Raw genomic sequence first — 15,787 nt, forward strand, 5'->3', positions numbered from 1 at the left:
ATGTTTTCATCTAAAACTGCTTTTATCAAATGTATTGCAAATAAAATTGGCTTTTATGCAAAAGAACCTACAGCCTTCCTTTGAAGCCTCATGTAGATATATTAGGTCTTGCATCGAGAGGGTGTGTTGAGTACTCTATGTACTCATGGCAATACTTTTGTTGATATTCAGAGTACTACCAAGACAAGGAAGACTACGACAACTACGACGACATTGAAGAGTGAGGCCTCGTGGACTACATCAACTGCCTGTGGCTGAGATGGAGTCACTTCGCGTTTTATTTATCCGCTGTGCTTTCTGATTGTAATGAATGTCACACTATGTGGCTATTCAAACTTTGTATTTAATCTTTTGTACGTCTGTAATGATATACATTCCGCTGTGTCGTCAACATTGATCTTGGGATTGACGAGTAATACAGGATTTATTTGTCGTCTCATATATCCATGTTAAGTTATGAGATGTTTGTTACATTGCATGGTAGACCATATAATGCTCTGGCTAGTTCGTGTGTGGTAGTAGTATTTTATTATTTGTATTGCCCCTTTGTATTGCGGTGTACATATATGGTTCACTAAGGTGGTGCAATTCATGGTATTAGCATTAGCTTTCACATGTTGTTTTATGATGTACGTTTTATCCGAGCCTTTGTCTTGCTTATATGTTTGTGATAGCATGTTAGAGAATCTTCGCTATTGTTTATATCACTAGTATGTATGATAGGTATTGGTTGATTATAGCATACTAGTATGGTATGATTTATTTGTATGTCTTACTTACAAGTTTGCTAGTTGTCTAGTTATGCAATATTGTGTAGTGTGGGTTCACTATGTAACATGGCGGATACCAACTATACAATAACCCTTAGATCATCGATATGTAGTTACCTAGTTATAACAAGCATCCGTTTACATCTTATCGTAGATCTCTACCCCGATAATCTATCCTAGCATCACACCCATGCTATTTGATTCTTATTCGAGTTACACAACTCACTTTCTCAATTCCATCCAAGTTGTCCCATCCTATTCGACCCAGAGGGTAATAGGGTGCAACACAATTCTGGAATGATGCCTGCCATGTGTTCGACACAATGGCCGCATGAGAAAATTATTTGAATTTCAAAATTCTTTTTGGTGGAACTCAAACATATAATTAATGTGCTAGAATGGTGGTGGTGGTATTCAATTTGGAGAAGATTTGCAAAGTTTCAAAAATGTGGTCATCTTCACTTTACTCTCATATAGCATTTTGTCCTAATTACCATGGTCAACCTAGTCAACTTCAGCACTAATGGTCAACAGCAAAGTTGTTCATCTTCATAAGGTCTTGGATGAGGTGGCAAGAGTTGACCAAATTTGGTTTAGGAATCAAAAGATCCAGGGGTGCAAAGTGGTGAAGAAATTAAAAAGTGGCCATATGACCATTATCATATGTTAGTTGAATTTGAGATTTTCTTTGATTTGATTATGGTTTTTTGATGCATTTGGGTTTGTTTTTGATATACAAGTGTTTTACAAACAAGAGATCAAGCAATGGTGGCCTTTGGTGATGATTTGACAAATTGGTCTCATGTGTATGTGAGGGTATTTGGCCATTTTTGGTATTTCTTTTATTTCTCTCAAATTGAGATGATATGATCATGGGTTAGGGTTTAAGAGCAAGTGATCATACTAAGACCACAAATAGGCACTCATCATGGCAATTGCACAATAGAAATGCACACTATGCATAAAACTATATGGAACACTATATGCATATAAAAAGTTTTTGTTTGTTGTGAAATTTGGGTAATTGACTTCCCTCTCTTTATTTATTATTGTTGAAACTTGGGATGTTACAAACCCTTCCCCCTTACAAAAGATCTCGTCCTGAGATCTTAAAGAAAACTAGGTACTAAAGAGATTTGGGTACTCAGTCTTCATGAAGTCTTCTCTCTCCCAAGTGGCTTCTTCTTCGGTGTGATTACTCCATTGGATCTTCAGAAACTTGATACTTCGTGTGCGTGTGGTTCTGAAAGCTTCTTCCAAGATGCGAATAGGTACTTCGCGATATGTCAAATCTGAGTTGATATCCACAGCTCGATGATTGATGTTCTTGAAAACCTCGGTCTTCTCAGGTACCTCTAAGCACTTCCGGAGTAACGAGATGTGAAACACATTGATACGTCCATTTTGCATCACTATTTTATATCATAATTTGCTGTTATTCATTGATATATTTCATATTTGGAGATGATACTTATGTTATTTCATCTATTTTGCATGTTTCATGATTATTGGAGGATCGCGCACCGGAGCCAGGATTCTGCTGGAAAAAGCGTCGTCAGAAGGCAATATTTCGGAAGATCAACAATTGACAGAAATTATATGAAAAATCCTATTTTTCCAGAAGACGAAGGGAGCCAAAAGGGGGAGCCGAGGAGGGCCGCCATGGGACCCCCTCACAGGCCGGCGCGGGCCCTACCCTGGCCGCGCCGCCATGTGGGGAGGGGGCCCACAGCCCCCTCTGGCCCCCTCTCCTTCGCGTACTTCTTCGCCCCGAAAACCTAAGCTGCGGAGGATAGTCGGGAAGAGACACAGCCGCCTCTGCGGGGCGGAAAACACCAGAGAGAAAAGAGCTCTCCGGCAGGCTGGAATCTACCGGGGAAATTCCCTCCCGGAGGGGGAAACCGACGCCATCGTCACCGACATCGAGCTGGACATCATCTCCATCACCATCATCTCCATCATCATCACCGCCGTCTCCACCGCTGCACATCGTCACCGCTGTAACAATTTGGGTTGGATCTTGATTTTTTGATAGGGGAAACTCTCCCGGTATTGATTTCTACTTGTCATTGATGCTATTGAGTGAAACCATTGAACCAAGGTTTATGTTCAGATTGTTATTCATCATCATATCACCTCTGATCATGTTCCATATGATGTCTCGTGAGTTGTTCGTTTAGTTCTTGAGGACATGGGTGAAGTCTAAATGTTAGTAGTGAATTATGGTTGAGTAATATTCAATGTTATGATATTTAAGTTGTGGTGTTATTCTTCTAGTGGTGTCATGTGAACGTCGACTACATGATACTTCACCTTTATGGGCCTAGGGGAATACATCTTGTATTCGTTTGCCAATTGCGGGGTTGCCGGAGTGACAGAAACCTAAACCCCCGTTGGTATATCGATGCAGGAGGGATAGCAGGATCTCAAAGTTTAAGGCTGTGGTTAGATTTATCTTAATTACTTTCTTGTAGTTGCGGATGCTTGCAAGGGGTATAATCACAAGTATGTATTAGTCCTAGGAAGGGCGGTGCATTAGCATAGGTTCACCCACACAACACTTATCAAAACAATGAAGATTAATCAGCTATATGAAGCGAAAGCACTAGACTAAATTCCCGTGTGTCCTCAAGAACGTTTGGTCATTATAAGTAAACAAACTGGCTTGTCCTTTGTGCTAAAAAGGATTGGGCCTCTCGCTGCAATTGTTACTCTCGCATTTTACTCACTCGTACTTTATTCAACTGCTACATCAAAACCCCCTGAATACTTGTCTGTGAGCATTTACAGTGAATCCTTCATCGAAACTGCTTGTCAACACCTTCTGCTCCTCGTTGGGATCGACATTCTTACTTATCAAAAATACTACGATACACCCCCTATACTTTTGGGTCATCAAGACTATTTTCTGGCGCCGTTGCCGGGGAGTGAAGCGCTATTGGTAAGTGGAATTGGTAAGGGAAACTTTTACTGTTGTGCTGATTTTATTCTACACGCTGCTATAATTCATTATGGAGAGATCTTCTCTTGAATTTTTATTTGGAAAATCTACTACTACTGCAAAGGTAGTGGATGAGGCGCCAGGCGAGGAAGAGGTTCCATACAAAATACCTATGAAAATTATTGAACGTGTTGTGGATAACCGTTATACAGGGGATGGAACTGTCCATCCTGGAGATCATTTACTGTTCTTACACGAATTATGCGGTTTATTCCAGTGTGCAGGTATTGCTATGGATGAAGTGAGGAAGAAACTATTCTCTATATCGTTGTCTGGTAAAGCGGCGCATTGGTATAAATTACTGGATGATGGGGATTCTCTTGAATGGAATGATATTGTGCCCCGATTTTATTCTAAGTTCTATCCTCCAAGTGAAATTCACAAAGACCGGAACCGCATATATAAATTTTGGCCTCATGATGGAGAGAGTATTGCCCAAGCGTGGGGGAGATTGAAGTCTTTAATGCTCAAATGCCCCATTCATGAGCTTCCTGGTAATGTTATCATTGATAATTTCTATGCAAGACTTTCTTTTCAAGACAAGACCTTGCTGGATACTTCTTGTTCTGGATCATTTACACGCAACAAAGAAGAGTTTAAGAGGGACCTTCTTAATCGGATCCAGGAGAATACTGAAGGATGGGAGAACGACAAGGATAGAGAATCAGGTATAAATTATGATTATAAATGCATTGAAGCTTTTATGGATACTGATAAATTTTGTAATATGAGTGCTACTTATGGTCTTGATTCTCAAGTTGCTGTAAATCTTTATAAATCTTTTGCCTCTCATTATGAATTGCCTAAGAAGAATTTTGATAAGTTTCATGAACCGTATAAAGATAAAGTTGATTCATCTATAAATAAATGTGTTGCAATTGAAACTGTGGATCATGTTATTCCTGAAGCTTATATTGAAAAAACTCATTTTCCTGCTAAAATGAAGGAGTACTCTGTTATAAATAGTGCGGTTAATAAAAGTGAAAAGAAACCTATAGAACCTGAAGAGCAAATAAAAGTTGAACCTGCTATTGCAATAGTTAAAGATCTTGTGACTGAAAATGTGGAAGATAGTCATATTATTTTTTGTGAAGATGCTTCTAATATTGTTTCACATCCTAATAAGTCTAGGAAAGCTAGTGTTCCTATGCTATCAGTTAGAATTGGTGATCATTGTTATTATAGTTTATGCGATATTGGTGCAAGTATTAGTGCTATTCCTTATGAGCTTTACACGGAGATTATGCACGAAATTGGTTCTTGTGAACTTGAAGATATTGATGTGGTTATTCGGCTAGCTAATAGAGAAACTATCTCTCCAATTGGTATTGTTCGAGATGTGGAAGTTCTATGTGGTAAGATTAAATATCCTGCTGACTTTTTGGTACTTGGTTCTGCTGCTAGTAAGTATTGTCCTATCATTTTTGGTAGACCTTTTCTAAATACTTGTGGCGTTGTTATAGATTGCAAGAAAGAGAAAATTTTGACTAAATTTTCTGGTGAATCTTTTGAGTTTAATTTCTCTAAATTTGCCAAAACTCCTTATAAAGCTGATTCAACTAATAATGATTTTAGAGTTGAACAGTGTGCATCTATTGCTCTTGCTCCTAATAATCCTTTGCAGAAACATTTGGAGAATAGTGAGAGTGAAGTTTTTAGGGAAGAAAGAAATGAGCTTGATGAAATTTTCCTTCGTCAACCTATACTTAAACATGATTTACCGGTAGAAGATCTAGGTATAACATTGCCACCAAAAGAAGATCCTGTTTTTGATTTAAAACCATTGCCTGATAATCTTAAATATGCTCATATTGATGATAAGAAAATATATCCTGTTATTATTAGTTCTAAGCTTTCAGAGTTTGAGGAAGAAAGGTTATTGGAAATATTGAATAAACACCGAGGAGCTATTGGCTACACTCTTGATGACTTGAAGGGGATTTCTCCCTCTATTTGCCAACATGCCATTAATATGGAAGATGATGCAAAGCCTGTTGTTGAACATCAGCGTCGTCTAATTCCTAAGATGAAGGATGTGGTAAGGAATGAGGTATTAAAACTTCTTGAAGCTGGTATTATATATCCTATTGCTGATAGTAGATGGGTTAGTCCTGTGCATTGCGTTCCTAAGAAAGGAGGAATGACTGTTGTGCCTAATGATAATGATGAGCTCATACCTCAAAGGGTAGTTGTAGGGTATAGAATGTGCATTGATTATCGAAAAGTTAATAAGGTTACTAAGAAAGATCATTACCCTTTACCTTTTATTGATCAAATGCTAGAAAGGTTGTCTAAGAATACTCATTTTTGCTTTCTTGATGGTTATTCTGGGTTTTCACAAATTGCTGTTAAAACTAAGGATCAAGAGAAAACCACTTTCACTTGTCCCTATGGAACTTATACTTATAGACGTATGCCTTTTGGTTTATGTAATGCTCATGCTACTTTTCAAAGATGCATGTCTGCTATTTTTCATGGCTTTTGCGAGAATATTGTAGAGGTATTCATGGATGATTTTTCTGTCTATGGGAATTCTTTTGATAATTGCTTGCGGAACCTTGATAAAGTTTTGCAGAGATGTGAAGAAACTAACCTTGCTCTTAGTTGGGAGAAATGCCACTTTATGGTTAATGAAGGAATTGTATTGGGACATAAAATTTCTGAGAGAGGCATTGAAGTTGATAGAGCTAAAGTTGAAGCAATTGAGAAGATGCCCTATCCCAGGGATGTTAAAGGTATTCGTAGTGTTCTTGGTCATGCTGGGTTTTATAGGAGATTTATTAAAGACTTCTCCAAGATTTCAAAACCTCTTACTAATCTTCTTCAAAAAGATGTACCTTTTGTTTTTGATGATGATTGTAAGGAAGCTTTTGAAACTCTAAAGAAAGCCTTAACAACTGCTCCTATAGTTGAACCTCCTGATTGGAACTTACCTTTTGAAATTATGTGTGATGCTAGTGATTTTGCTGTAGGTGCTGTTCTTGGACAACGAGTAGATAAAAATTGAATGTTATTCATTATGCTAGTAAAACTCTTGATGCTGCCCAGAGAAATTATGCTACAACTGAAAAAGAATTGTTAGTTGTAGTCTTTGCATGTGATAAGTTTAGATCTTATATTGTTGATTCAAAAGTTACAATTCATACTGATCATGCTGCAATTAGATACCTAGTGCAAAAGAAAGATGCTAAGCCAAGGCTTATTAGATGGGTACTTCTGTTGCAAGAATTTGATTTGCATATTATAGATAGGAAAGGTGCTGATAATCCTGTTGCTGATAATTTATCTAGATTGGAAAATATTGCTTATGATCCTATTCCTGTTAATGATAGTTTTCCAAATGAACAATTGGCTGTAATAAAGGTGAGCTCGCGGGATAGCCCTTGGTACGCTGATTATGCTAACTTTATTGTCTCCAAGTACTTGCCCCCAACCTTTGCAGCTCAGCAAAGGAGGAAATTCTTTTATGATTTGAGGCATTATTTTTGGGATGACCCACACTTATATAAAGAAGGAGTGGATGGTATTCTGCGAAGATGTGTTCCCGAACATGAACAACAAGAGATATTGAGTAAATGTCATGGTAGTGCTTATGGAGGACATCATGCCGGAGATAGAACCGCGCAAAAGGTTCTACAATCAGGTTTTTATTGGCCAACTCTCTTCAAAGATGCAAGGAAGTTTATTTTATCTTGTGGTGAATGTCAAAGGGTTGGTAATATCTCCAGACGCAATGAATTGCCTATGAATTATACTCTTGTTATTGAACCATTCGACTGTTGGGGATTTGACTTCATGGGACCTTTCCCCTCTTCAGAAGGTAACACTCATATACTTGTTGCTGTTGATTATGTTACTAAATGGGTGGAAGCCATACCCACAAAAAGTGCTGATGGTGAGACTTCTTTAAGAATGCTTTTAGATATTAGTTTTCCTAGATTTGGAGTTCCTAGATATCTTATGACTGATGGAGGTTCTCATTTTATTCATGGTGGTTTTAGAAAAACTCTTGCAAAATATGGTATTAATCATAGAATTGTTTCCGCTTATCATCCTCAAACTAGTGGGCAAGTAGAACTATAAAATAGAGAGATTAAATCTATCTTGCAAAAGACTGTTAATAAATCTAAAAAGAATTGGGTTAGTAAATTGAAGGAAGCATTGTGGGCTTATAGAACTGCTTATAAAAATCTCATGGGTATGTCACCGTATAAAATGGTCTATGGGAAAGCTTGTCATTTACCTTTAGAACTAGAGCACAAAGCTTATTGGGCGGTAAGAGAACTAAATAAAGATCCTAAACTTGCCGGTGAGAAGAGGTTGCTACAATTGAGTTCTCTAGATGAATGGAGAAGCGAAGCTTATGAGAATGCTAAACTCTTTAAAGAGAAAGTTAAGAAATGGCATGATAAAAGAATTATCAAAAGAGAATTTAATATTGGGGATAAAGTCCTATTGTATCGGTCTCGTCTCAGATTCTTTGCAGGGAAATTACTCTCAAAGTGGGAAGGACCATATTTTATTGAAGAGATGTATCGTTCAGGAGAAACTAAAATTAGCTCTCTCCAAGGGAATGCCACACAAGTGGTGAATGGACAAAGACTCAAGCATTATATCTCAGGTGATTCTTATAATGAAGATGTTGATGTTATTCAAGTGGTAACTCCAGAAGCTTTCATCAAAGGTCAAATTGACAGTTCTGCAGAGTTCGACTTTGAATAGGTAACAGTACTGGTAATAAAAAGTTCGCGTTTTACTTTCCGAACAATGTTTTTTCTGTTTTTGGAAAATACTAGTAAGCTTGCACGTGCAATGCACGTCTCCACCAATATTCTTTATAGACAATAATTAAGCTTGATAATAAACCATTCATTATTTCCTTAAGTATTATAAAATGGGATGCTCCTATAATATATTTAAATGATAATAGTCAGTCTCCATGTCTAGTATCAAAATGAATAGCTCCATCAAATTTGACTTATATGTCTTACTCCTCGAGATCACCATAATCCAACAAAGAAAAAATAGTCCTGAAGTTTCTTCCGCACAACACATAATATCTACTACAAGTTGTGCACTTATTGTAAGCACAAGGCGTGACCTACACCATGATAGATTGAGTAAATTAGGTACACTGATAGATAAGGTCGACCAGATGTTCATCAAAGATACACTGAAATTCTTCAGGTACAAAGTTAACATGTATACAATTGAATTCTTCCAACCGTGAAATTACCAAAAGACCCACTCCAAGTCGTTGTACTAACCATAGCAATATCCAAAAAAAAGAAGGAGAGTCCCAAGTAACCAAATATATGTTCAGATGTGCCTCGAAACTAAAAGTACCATAAGTAAGGACCAAATAATCTGCTACAACTATTGATCACAAGAAATCACGATCCCAGATATTGCCAAAGTAAAACTACAACAACGCATAACTTTATTCCATTTCCTTGCCCTCTACAACACTGTAGGAATCAAATTAAAGGACACAATAAGCGCTTACTGACGAAAAATTCTAATGAACTCATAATTAATCCCTTTCGGCCTGAAATGCGGTAAAGCTGATCTGGATACTCCCTCAGGAGCTCTAGGAGGACATGTTCTACCGCATGTCTTTAATTCTGAATTTCAATGGTGAAATGATTTTCTTCTCTTCTTCGTATTCTTCTCTTTCTATACACAAAGCAAATCATGAAATATCAACAAGAATGGAAGACAGTGAATCAAAATGTAGACATTGCAATGAAGATAAATCATCCTATACCTTTAGTCCTGATGGTATGCATGGAATCAAAAAAGACCGTCTTTTCTAAATATCTCCCTTTCTAACTATCTGAAATTTAGATTCAGCTCAACTTATACTTAATCAACGAAACTGCACGAATGCCCCATATCAAATTTACAGATAAAAAATAATAATAATTTAAAAATTTATCTGATACTTGAACCTATCAGACGAAAGCAAATCTTAACGATTCATTTAATTCTGGAACAATTTGTACACTGTCAGGTAAAGTGTAAGCACATTCAGTTGAATTGAACACAAAGTTTGGCTGGTAAAATATTGTTCATGTCAAGCTTATTTTCATTAAATACATTTTAGTAGGTTTATCAAATAAGTTGATGACCTAAGAAAATAGAAATGGACTCATATAGCATTAGAATAGACAACCCCAACAAGCAATATGTATAAATATCGAATTTGCAAATGGCTACAAAAGAAAGGGAGATGCCACAAAGCAAGCTGCAGCGATCAGTTTATCTTAATCTGACACATCGTACAAGTTGATTCCATACTTCTAATTATTAGAATTGATTCCGAAGTTACCGAGTGCTAAAACAAATATGTGCCTTTAAAAATATGACTTTTTCTTAACAGCCGATCCCCACCTCTTGTTTCCATTGCCCCCTCATTAATTCTTCTTTTGTGCCTCCATCTGGGATATAACTTCCAGGCCTTCACAGCCAACCATCGTGTAGATATCATGGAGCTTCTCATTAATCGTTCAAAACAACATGATTGAACAATATATCTCCACAAGAGACACAAATATATATCCAATAACAATGCATATTTTAAAGAATTTAAAACCCAAATGGTAAAACATAACGGTAAAGTGAAGAGCACCAAATACGCAAGTGACACTAGTAGAAAAACGGTCATCTATACCGGTTCCAGAGGGCCATTCGTACCGGTTTTGCAACCGGTACAAATTATTCGGCACTAAAGCCCCCCCCCCCTTTCGTACCGGTTGCTTACGAACCGGTATAAAACGGGCCTCCACGTGGGCCACCAGGAGAGCTCAGGGCTGAGGATCTTTGGTACCGGTTGGTAATACGAACCGGTACCAAAGGTTCCCCCCGCGGCAGGGAATTTTCCCAAATCTCTGCGCGAAGAGAATTGGCTTTTTAGGGTTTTGGAGAGGTTTAGGGATATCGGTTTGATTCATATCGCGTCGATGCACCAGAAACGCGTTTGGGTTTAGGTAGTACATGAAGATCAAGATGATGCATAGCAAGTTGGTGCATATAATATAACACACATGTTATTGCATGAGATCGCAAATTAAGTAGCACTATGCATGAAGATCGATCTTCATGCATAGTGGTGCTCTCCGAGGCGTACTCTATATATGTCTATTACATGTAGCATAGTGGTACTCTTCGAGTCAACGATATATGTAACATGTACATCTTCATTCATTGTGGTGCTCTGCGAGTGGTGGTATGACGTCCCGAAGGAAAAATCCCGCCAATTCCTCGCCTATTGCTATGAAGCGGTCATCGATTGAGAGCTTGTTCCGCTTTCTTGCCAACTATAAAAGAATAAGATACAAATGAATACATGAAACAACTATTACTGAAACTCGGCACAACTTATGATAACAAAACAAATTTGTGAAGATTGTTTTTGTACCTCTTTATTTCTCTCATTATTCGTTCTCTCGTTGACAATTCTGCGGATGAACTCGCAAACGAAGAATCCACAGAGATCGGTCCCCGGAGGTTGTTGCGGGCATTTCTTTACAAGAATATAATTCAATCAAACAATAGTCAAGTATGATAATTGAAAGGTGTGTGGACCTAGGTAGTACTACTTACTTTCGCACGCCATCGCAGCTTCGGTGGCCATTCACGGGACGTATCTTCCTTGATGAAAGTTTGCCATACGCTGCTCGACAAAAGAAAATGCATAAAAGAGTCATCAATTAGTTCAAAGCAGGAAATTAACGAAACAAACCGATAAGAATTCAAATTACCTTCTGAGCATTAAAAAACAAGACACGTATAGATCCTTTTCTTTGGTTAGTGAGTCCAAGACTTCAACTTCTCCAATTTCCAAATTGATGACGAGAAGAATAAAGTGAAACCTACGCACGTTTCAATATGTAGTCATTAGTTAAAATTTTGACATACGGTGAGCAAAATATAATGTGTTATAAGACAAGTAAGACTCACTCGAAGTTGTAAGGCCAAAGTATTAGCTTTTTGTCACGTTGTCGCTTCAAAAACCTTAGCAAAGTCTGCGGTGTATCCTTGTTATAGAGGGGATCATCTATGGTTTTGACATGCATTGTGTTCGGGTCAATGAACCCAATGTCTGTGATATCGTCCCTTTTGCATTCGAGCATCTTCGATCTGCATAATATAGCGCACAAAAGATTATAATCTGCAGACAATGAACGACTTCTCAAATTAAATAAATAAATCACTTACGAGACAATAGCAACTGATGATTGATTTGTCGAGGGCCCGGAGATTGTATAAGCTGAAAGAGTTCGGCGAAGTCAACGTTCACAGTACTCCTGGAAGTAGTGCTCTTCCCTAACTCGCACCATGATAGTCTCGATCCCTTCCTTTGAGGCCTTAAGGTACCACGAATGCAAGTTACGCATACATGTTGGTACCTTCCTGAGATTCTCGACCAAATCTTTCCCTTGAACAAACTGATATGCTCGTTCAGCTAAGGCGTAATCAGTTGCGTCTTGTCGAGAACTTTGAACGGTCTTCCGTCAAACACCTTGAGAGGGGCGACCGAGTGACCGGGATGTTGACCGAGCTGGTAGACACTGTGTATCCCTTTTATCTCACTGATACCCGATTTAACGGGTTTTGTCGCCTCGATCATCTTGTCATACGACCTTTCAATAGAACGCGCATAGTCAGATGGCGGCGATGGTACAGGGTCATATAGATTGTCAACGGTACGCACAACTTTCTCCCGATCTAGTGTCTTCTCGAAAGGTATCTCTGCACTTTCGGTGCAAAATTTCTTCACCTCGGCCTTAACGGCCTCGCGTTTTCCTCTGGAGTTTTTTCCCAAGGTAACTTCTCAGGAGGCGGCAGTTGTTTCTCCTTTCTAGCTTTCTTCCTAGGCGGCGTACCGTTCCGCTTAACGGACGCTGTCTTACGCGGAGGATCTCGAGATGGTGGACTCACGCTGGGGTCCCTCTCGGGTAGGTGTGGACTTGGCTGCTCACCGGGACTGCCACCGGGAGGAGTCGATGGCATTTGCTGCTCATGTGTAGGAGTCGGTGGCCTTTGCAAAAGGACGACGTACTTCTTCGGCCATAGGGCGAAACCGTGCTTGACATCGCCCGGTGTCCTCTCATCTTCACCTCTAGGAATATCAAGCTCCACTTTTTCAAACCCCGAAACAACTTCATCCACCCCGACACGAACACAACCAGGTGGAATGGGCATATGATGGTGCATTGCTCCATCTTCACTTGGGTACACATAGCCGACCGCCACCTTAACGTACGCGGTCCTGATTAACATATGTAGCTCGCAATCTGTCTTCTCCGTGACATAATCCACGGGGTAGCTTCCTCCACATCCGTCAAGATGCGAGGAACCGACATCGCTTCTTCGCTGAGATGGGGCAGCATCGGCTTGTGGATCCTGTAGAAACAGCGGCTGATCGGGTGCCCTCTCGATTTCTCTCAAGAGCCTCCACCCTAGATAACAACTCCGTTACAATGTCGGCGTCCTTCTTCTTCTTTCGCGAACGGCTTCTATAAGTGTCAGCGCTGTCCGGCCACGCTTCCTTCATGGTGAGACCTGGGCGAGCTCGTACCCGTCCAACATGTTCAGGGTTCCCAGGAGCGAGTGTCGGCTCGTCATTCTCTCGATCGGGAATGTACTCTCCCTTTCGACCTTTTCAATTGCATCTACAAGCTTCGGTACAATTGCCTCAATTTTTTCCTTCCATTTTCCCTTCGCAACGATCAACCCTGTCTTTGGGTCCAACCCTGCCCCATGAGCGAACAACCAGAACTTGGACCGTTCGGGCCAGTCCCATGTCTGTGGAGTGATTCCATGATCCATCAGTTTATTCTCAAACGCTGTCCACTTCGGAATGGCACTCTTGTAGCCACCTGACCCCAAATGATGCGGAAGTTTCTTCTTTGCAGCATTTTCGGTATTTTTCTTCGATCGGGACACAAACTTAGACGATTTCTTATACTCCTTAAATGCGGCCCAGTTATCTTTTATCTTCACTAGATTTTCGGTATTATCATCGAATACTGGATCTTCATTCTTATATTTGTCCCATAAATTTTTCTTGAAGCTACGGAATTGTATGGCCATCTTCTTCCATGTCCATTCCTTGACTTTATCCTTGGCCTTCCGTCATGTCTTCCGGTAGGCTGAACTTTGTCAGTAGCGTTTCCCAAAGAAATTTTTTCATGCTGTCGTTGACATAAGTAGCACCACTCTCCGGGTTCTTCGGCTTATGCCACTCTTGAATGCTGATCGGTACATGGTCCCTAACAATAACTCCGGATTGACTTGTAAATTTGCGGCAAAACTCCTTGGGCTCCTTTGGTTCACCATTAGCCTTGAATGCCGTGAGGGCTAACCTGCCCTCGCCCTTTAGCACCCGCGTCGGGCCTCGTTTTGTTCTAACAGACTTGCTCGATGATCCAGAAGGCTAAAAGAAAAAATTATTCGTTAATAAGTGCAATACAAATAAATGAATGCATCTAGGGATGAACACAGACTAATTGATACATAGATATACACCTCGCCGGAGTTTGTGATGGACACTTCATTGTCTTTTCTAACTTGTTCAGACTCAAGTCCCTCGCCAAAATCATTCAGAAAGTCGGCGTACTCGTTGTCATCTCCATCGTCGGGTTCCGGACCACGGGCACTCTCATAGATCAATCGCTGCACCGCTTCTTCCCCCTCCTCATCTCGGACGAAGGTGCCGTCCTCCATACCTCAATGTCACTGCAAAATTAAGAAAGCAATTGTATTTCATTCATCATGTAATGATCATATAACAGATTGCTAGATGGATAACAATTGAAATGAAGAAAGCAAAAAAACCCTAACGGACCGCCACGGCCACGGACACGGTGTTCCCCCTCCTCCTCTCGCTCTTCTCTCTATGTCGCGGCGGCACCGCCACGGACTCGGCACCGCTACAGACCCTAACCCTAACACTCGGCGCTCGTCCTCTCGCTCTTCTCTCTATGTCGCGGCGGCTGTCTATATATCGACCGTACACCCCTCGCCGTATGGATACACGCCTAGCACTACTAGTATTTAAACCGCATCGTGCAGATGCTAATTAACTTCCCAGTGCTTCTTCATGGTCAGATTTGCAAATCATGGAAGGTTTTGTTCGGTTCTGATTTTGCTCTGTTTTCAGATAATGGGCGACGGCATGACTATTTTCGCAACCGCCACGGACTCGGCACCGCTACAGACCCTAACCCTAACACCCAGCTTTTTCTGACCATTTTCGCAATTTGGGTACAACAGTTTGTTGTGATCCTCTAACATTTTCTCCAACTTCAACCTCTCCTTTTCATTTCCGCAGTTCATCTTCGCATCAAGAATGGCCCGACCCAAATCGTCATCCGGGTCATCAAAAATCGGCTCATCGAAAATGAGCTCTTCTTCAGCTTCATCTTCCCCCATTCTACTACCACCGTCTTCAGTGAATAAGCTGGGATAGTTGTCACTATCCTCTTCTTCTTCGTTGTCTTCCAATATAACTCCTCTTTCTCCGTGCTTGGTCCAACAATTATAGCTGGGCATGAAACCATTCTCCAGCAGGTGGACGTGAAGGGTCTTCGAGGTAGAGTAATCCTTCATATTCTTACAGGAACTACATGGACAATACATGAAACCATTCGACTGCCTGTTTGCCTCAGCCACGTTGAGAAAATAATGCATGCCAGTAATGAACTCGGGATGGCACCGGTCACCGTACATCCATTGTCGACTCATCTGCATTTTATATGTATATCAAAAATCATTAAGTACACAACATCATGGATATATGAGTGACCAACTTAATTAATATTCAAGTTCATCACATAAAACTAAGTTATTTTTATAAAAAAGAAGAGGGGCTCACCGAGGTGGTACCGTGCCGGCTAGGGGACGACGCTAGCGATCGACGGCGGTGAGGACGGGGATGATACTAATTAAAACCTACAAAACATACCATAATTTCAGCTCAAATTGCATATAAAAAAATAAAATCACTAAC

At 40.0% G+C, this 15,787-nt stretch overlaps 1 long non-coding RNA gene across 1 annotated transcript; it reads right to left on the reverse strand.

Annotated features, from left to right (window-relative positions):
* Positions 1-11,037: 11,037 nt before the first annotated feature.
* LOC139837734 (uncharacterized) lies at positions 11,038-11,932 on the reverse strand. Its single transcript, XR_011754395.1, has 4 exons — positions 11,734-11,932; positions 11,535-11,645; positions 11,377-11,446; positions 11,038-11,296 (listed from the first exon to the last, which is right to left on the reverse strand). It is a non-coding gene; the product is annotated as an uncharacterized lncRNA (long non-coding RNA).
* Positions 11,933-15,787: the final 3,855 nt, after the last annotated feature.

Source organism: Lolium perenne, chromosome 3 (assembly GCF_019359855.2).
Source record: "Lolium perenne isolate Kyuss_39 chromosome 3, Kyuss_2.0, whole genome shotgun sequence".
Taxonomy (NCBI): domain Eukaryota; kingdom Viridiplantae; phylum Streptophyta; class Magnoliopsida; order Poales; family Poaceae; genus Lolium; species Lolium perenne.